Source organism: Nicotiana attenuata, unplaced genomic scaffold, assembly GCF_001879085.1.
Source record: "Nicotiana attenuata strain UT unplaced genomic scaffold, NIATTr2, whole genome shotgun sequence".
In the NCBI taxonomy this organism is placed as follows: Eukaryota; Viridiplantae; Streptophyta; class Magnoliopsida; order Solanales; family Solanaceae; genus Nicotiana; species Nicotiana attenuata.
Window position 1 is genome coordinate 174,786 of NW_017672436.1, and position 4,918 is coordinate 179,703.

The window sequence follows — 4,918 nt, forward strand, 5'->3', positions numbered from 1 at the left end:
GATAGCTGATAATTGATTGCGTCATTGTGGCTGCTGGGGATGTCGTGTGCGGATAGCACTTGTAAATAGGCGATGATTCTGAGAGTTGTATTCCTGAAAAATATGAGTACGTAACCGTATCTGATGTTTTGGGGTGCCTGCATACAAAGAAAAATCGTGAGTTTTGGTAGAGGGGCAAGGTTAGTTCGTCTTCTCGTGGACCTCGCTTGTCTTACTCGGCTCTTGCTTTCATTGGGGTAGCGTCGCTAAACAAAGCAATTTTGATAGTAGCCATGTATGATTTAGTAAAAAATATGATGCAAATACATAATTTAAAATGATTTTTTTTAGATGAACCGACGACTGCGACGCGGTTCGAGATATCGCGACCTCTTTTGCTCCGAAATTTTGAGGGTCCTCAAAATTCTGCCCCAGTTTACTGGGCTGGTGCTTCTGACGGCTGCGTGCGATGAATGGCTGAAAGTCAACTTCGGAATTTTGAGGGTCCTCCTCAAAATTCTGCCCCAGTTTCCAATATCGGGGGGAAATGAGATTTTTATTGAATTGTGACCGAACCCATAGGGCTGCCTACGTATCCCCCTCTTAAACGGGAATCAGGTCAGGCGTAGTTCAAATTACATCATACAGAAATTATAATGATTACACATAATAGCGTTTGACTGTGTCTGAATTAATTGGCTTTGGCCAAACTTCTCCATCCATTTCTGCGAGTATGAGGGGCCCTCCTGTTAGGACCCGATGAACCATGTACGGGCCTTGCCAATTAGGAGAGAACTTTCCTTTGGCTTCATCTTGATGTGGAAAAATCTTCTTTAACACCAGCTGCCCCGGTGTGAATTGTCTTGGTCTGACCCTTTTGTTGAAGGCTCTGGACATCCTGTTCTGATACGATTGACCATGGCAAACCGTATTCAGTCTTTTTCCCTCTATAAGGGCTAACTGTTCATAGCGACTTTTTACCCATTCTGTATCTTCGTTTCCTGTATAATCCTCAGGGAGGGAATCTCTACCTCGGCTGGGATGACTGTCTCAGTACCGTAAACCAACATATAGGGAGTTGCCCCTGTCGATGTGCGGACTATGGTACGGTATCCTAATAGAGCAAATGATAGCTTTTCGTGCCACTGCTTGTGTTTTTCTATCATTTTCCTTAGTATTTTCTTGATGTTCTTATTGGCCGCTTCTACAGCTCCATTCATCTGAGGTTTGTAGGCTGTAGAATTCTTGTGCTTAATCTTGAACGTCTCACACATCGCTTTATCAGATCACTGTTGAGATTTGAACCATTATCAGTGATGATCGTCTCTGGGATGCCGAACCGGCAAATGATGCGGTCGCGGACAAAGTCTGCCACAACCTTCTTGGTTACCGCCTTATATGATGCTGCTTCAACCCATTTGGTGAAATAATCAATTACCACTAGAATGAACCTGTGCCCGTTTGATGCGGCAGGCTCGATAGGTCCAATGACATCCATCCCCCAAGCGGGGAACGGCCATGGTGAGCTTGTTGCATTGAGCTCGTTAGGAGGCACCTTTATCATGTCTGCATGAATCTGGCAGCGATGGAATTTCCGAACATACTGGATGCAGTCTGTTTCCGTAGTCATCCAGAAATAACCGGCCCGGAGTATTTTCTTGGCTATGACAAAACCATTCATATGCGGACCACAGGTCCCTGCATGAACTTCTNATCTCCCTGTGCCATCAAACATCTCGAACTTGGGAGGTTTGTACCCCTCGTGCAGTTCGACATCTGGTTGAATGCAAAGGTCTTCGTAATTCAGTCCCTCGATCCCCTTGCTTCCTTCAACACCCTGAACTCGGCTAGTCAGCTTCTTGAGTTCTGCGGCCAGATTCTTGATAAGAGAGTCTTTGTCATCAGACTCAGGTGCACTTGAGGCGGGCTGAATGGGATGTGGTATGGTTTCCACGTAGATGGGGGTGTTGTGGTGATGATCATTTACGGAGTTCAGTGGTTCGGGGATGAGCAGTGGGGTGTTGCTTGAAGTGTGACATGTGTTGCGGTTCTAATGGGGAGCGGGTTGTTTCTGTGGTTTCGGGATGTTCTGCGGAGGTATAGGATTTTGAGCATTGGGGAAGTTGGCGTCTGGGGTAGGAGGGAAAATGACAAGTTTGCCAAGTTCCGAACTTGGTCCAATTCTTCCTGAAATTTCAGTAACTTCTGTTCGAGCTGGGTGGCGTTTTCTTTGGAACCCTGAATACCCTGAGGAACCTCTACCCTTTCAACTAAGTTCTCCTTCCTGATGTTGCTCAAGTCTTCCATTTTTGCTTTGTTCTTGTTTCTGATAGGACTCGGGGGAGGAGGAGTGGAGGGCCCTTAGATCATGTGGAGTAGGATGATGATGCCAGAGTGCACGAACTAACCTTTTTTGGGGGAGGGGAATAAAACAAAGTAAAAACAAAAAGGTAATAAGTTAGTACGGATTCTGAGAAAAAATGTTGCAATATTTAAACACATAGTGTAAGAATATAAATCGTGTCCTAGTTTGGGTGCCTCGTTGTGCCCGAGGTACGCCTAGCGACAAGTTGATCTGGAGAACTTATAATGCTAAATGCCTCATTTTATTGATGAAAATAAGACGAATCCCAAAATGACACTAAAATTGCAAAAAGTAAAATGTCGCTAATGGCCATTGGCCTTATTACATTTTAAAGCAAAAGAAAAGACTCCTAAGTACTTGGTCCCAGAAGGACCTTCCTCAGGTTGAATGCTCTCGTTGATCAAATCCTCCAGCTCGCGTAGGTTCACCGATAAAAATGCCTTTGCCAAGCGTTCTCCTTCGTTTCCCTCAGCGTTCTGGCAATCAGTGACTCTTTTCCTCACTTTTCCTTCCAACTCCAGCAGACTGTATTCCAGATATTCCAGCTTCTCACTAGCCTTGGTGACCCTCTCTTTCTATTCATTGATTTGGTCACTTGATGGGAGATTCCTCCACCAGGTCAGCAAGAGTGAGGGTATACTGACCATACCGAAGTCGGGGACCTTGTCCTCCATTTTCTGCAAAACAAAAGGGTTAAGACCATACCCCCCACCGGACTCGACTATTTAAATCAATAATTAGCATAAACAGCATTTAGTTCTCCAAATAAATGCACAGAATATGGTGGCGTCCGTTTGGGTTTCAAGGAAACCTAGTGGACTTTGGACAAGGCTATCTTAAAGAGTCATTATGTGGACTACATAACTGACTCGGCTAGGTTTGACAGTGATGCATGCACAGTTAAACAAAATAAGGTTTCTATGGGGTATTAGACCGGTACCCTTGAGCGGACAACTCAAGAGGGAAAGGCACGGAACCGTTGACTGCACCGCTAATCGACTGGTTTTACCGCAAATATGCCTTTGCCAAATTTAGGGGGTAATAATATCGGAAGAGCGCAACCACTCATTAAGCGTTGCTATGGTATTTTTTTGGCACGAGTGGAATATGATGTTGAAGATGCAATTACAAGAATGAAACAAGTTGTCACGTATTTTAGCGTTCATAAAAGAAATAATGATTACAATAATTGCTCAAAAATTACAACAGTATTGAAGAAAAGTAGTAAATGAAAGCGTTAAACAAAAAGAAACAAAAGCCAAGTCAGTTTTGAATAAGGACATTAAATAAAGCAATAAAGAAGCAATAAAATCACACATAACATGAAGTGGTAAAAGCCTAAAGAAATCCCCAGCAGAGTCGCCATGCTGTCGACGCCCCCTTTTTCTCGCAAAATCGGGTTTACGACATTTGGGAAGACAACTCTATTCCCGTTTGGGAATTGGATTTTTGGATTTGAAGAGTCGCCACCTAATGATCAAGTGCATTAGGACACTAAGGGTTTTGAATTGGAAAACCAGAGTTCAGGTAAGGGCTAGAAATTATCTCGAGGGGAAGGTGTTAGGCACCCCTCAAGATCCACTAGTGTGGTTCCCGGCCATGCTATATTGTGACTTTAAATGCAGACAAATAATTCTATACACAAAGGTTACAAATAGGTACGTGACAAGCATATTGAAATTAAGATCTAAGTGGTCTCACACTTTGTTTAAGAAAACATCCAAGTACAGAAATTTAAATAAAAGAAATGAAAATTTAGAAGACAAGAATAGTGCAGTAAATTAAAGAAGAGTTTTTGGGTGGCTGAAACAAAGACAGAATTTTATTGATAATAACAAAGTTACATAAAGGAAAGGGGTCCTAGGTTTGTAAAACACATGGATCATCCACACAACACTGGTAGCCAAACGTTCGCATGGTGTTATCGTGTGATCATCATCTCCATGTCTACCCTCCCCACCCCGTTAAGGTATTAAGCGCGGAATGGTATCGTTACCTACTGCATGCTATTACCCGTCCCACCTATCAGTCCCGGAGGCATTTGAGACTACTAATCCTAAAAGGGGAGGGAGTTAGGCTTTTCAGAGTTTAAAAGGTTAAAAAGCTAGGGCGACAATCAAAACACGTAAACAATTAAAGGGGAACTGGTAGCAATTAAGGGCTCAAATAGGCCTCCTCATTTAAAAAAAGCAACTTATTTAGCACGACTGACAAATACTGGTTAGGTCTTTAATTAAAATTAACGTAGGAAAAGTTGATTTACCACATATTTCCCAGATAGGGAGTCCAAATTAGTCCTGCTTAGATGTAGTTGTCGAAAACTGATAGTTGGTTAATTACTTAACTATTTGCCTGTGTGTTAAGCGGTACCTATAGGCATGATATCTATTAATTCAAGAACGGAGGAATAAACTGATTGCAAAAAGAATTGTTGATTGTAAGCTCTGCGAGTGTTTAAAATTACCACTGATTTTAGACTTAAGAGCGAGTGGGCGATTCAGATTTAGTTGATAGCTCCTATGGGCATGCTTTCTAGGTGCTACTGATTCTTCCACTGTTTATTGTCATGCAGAG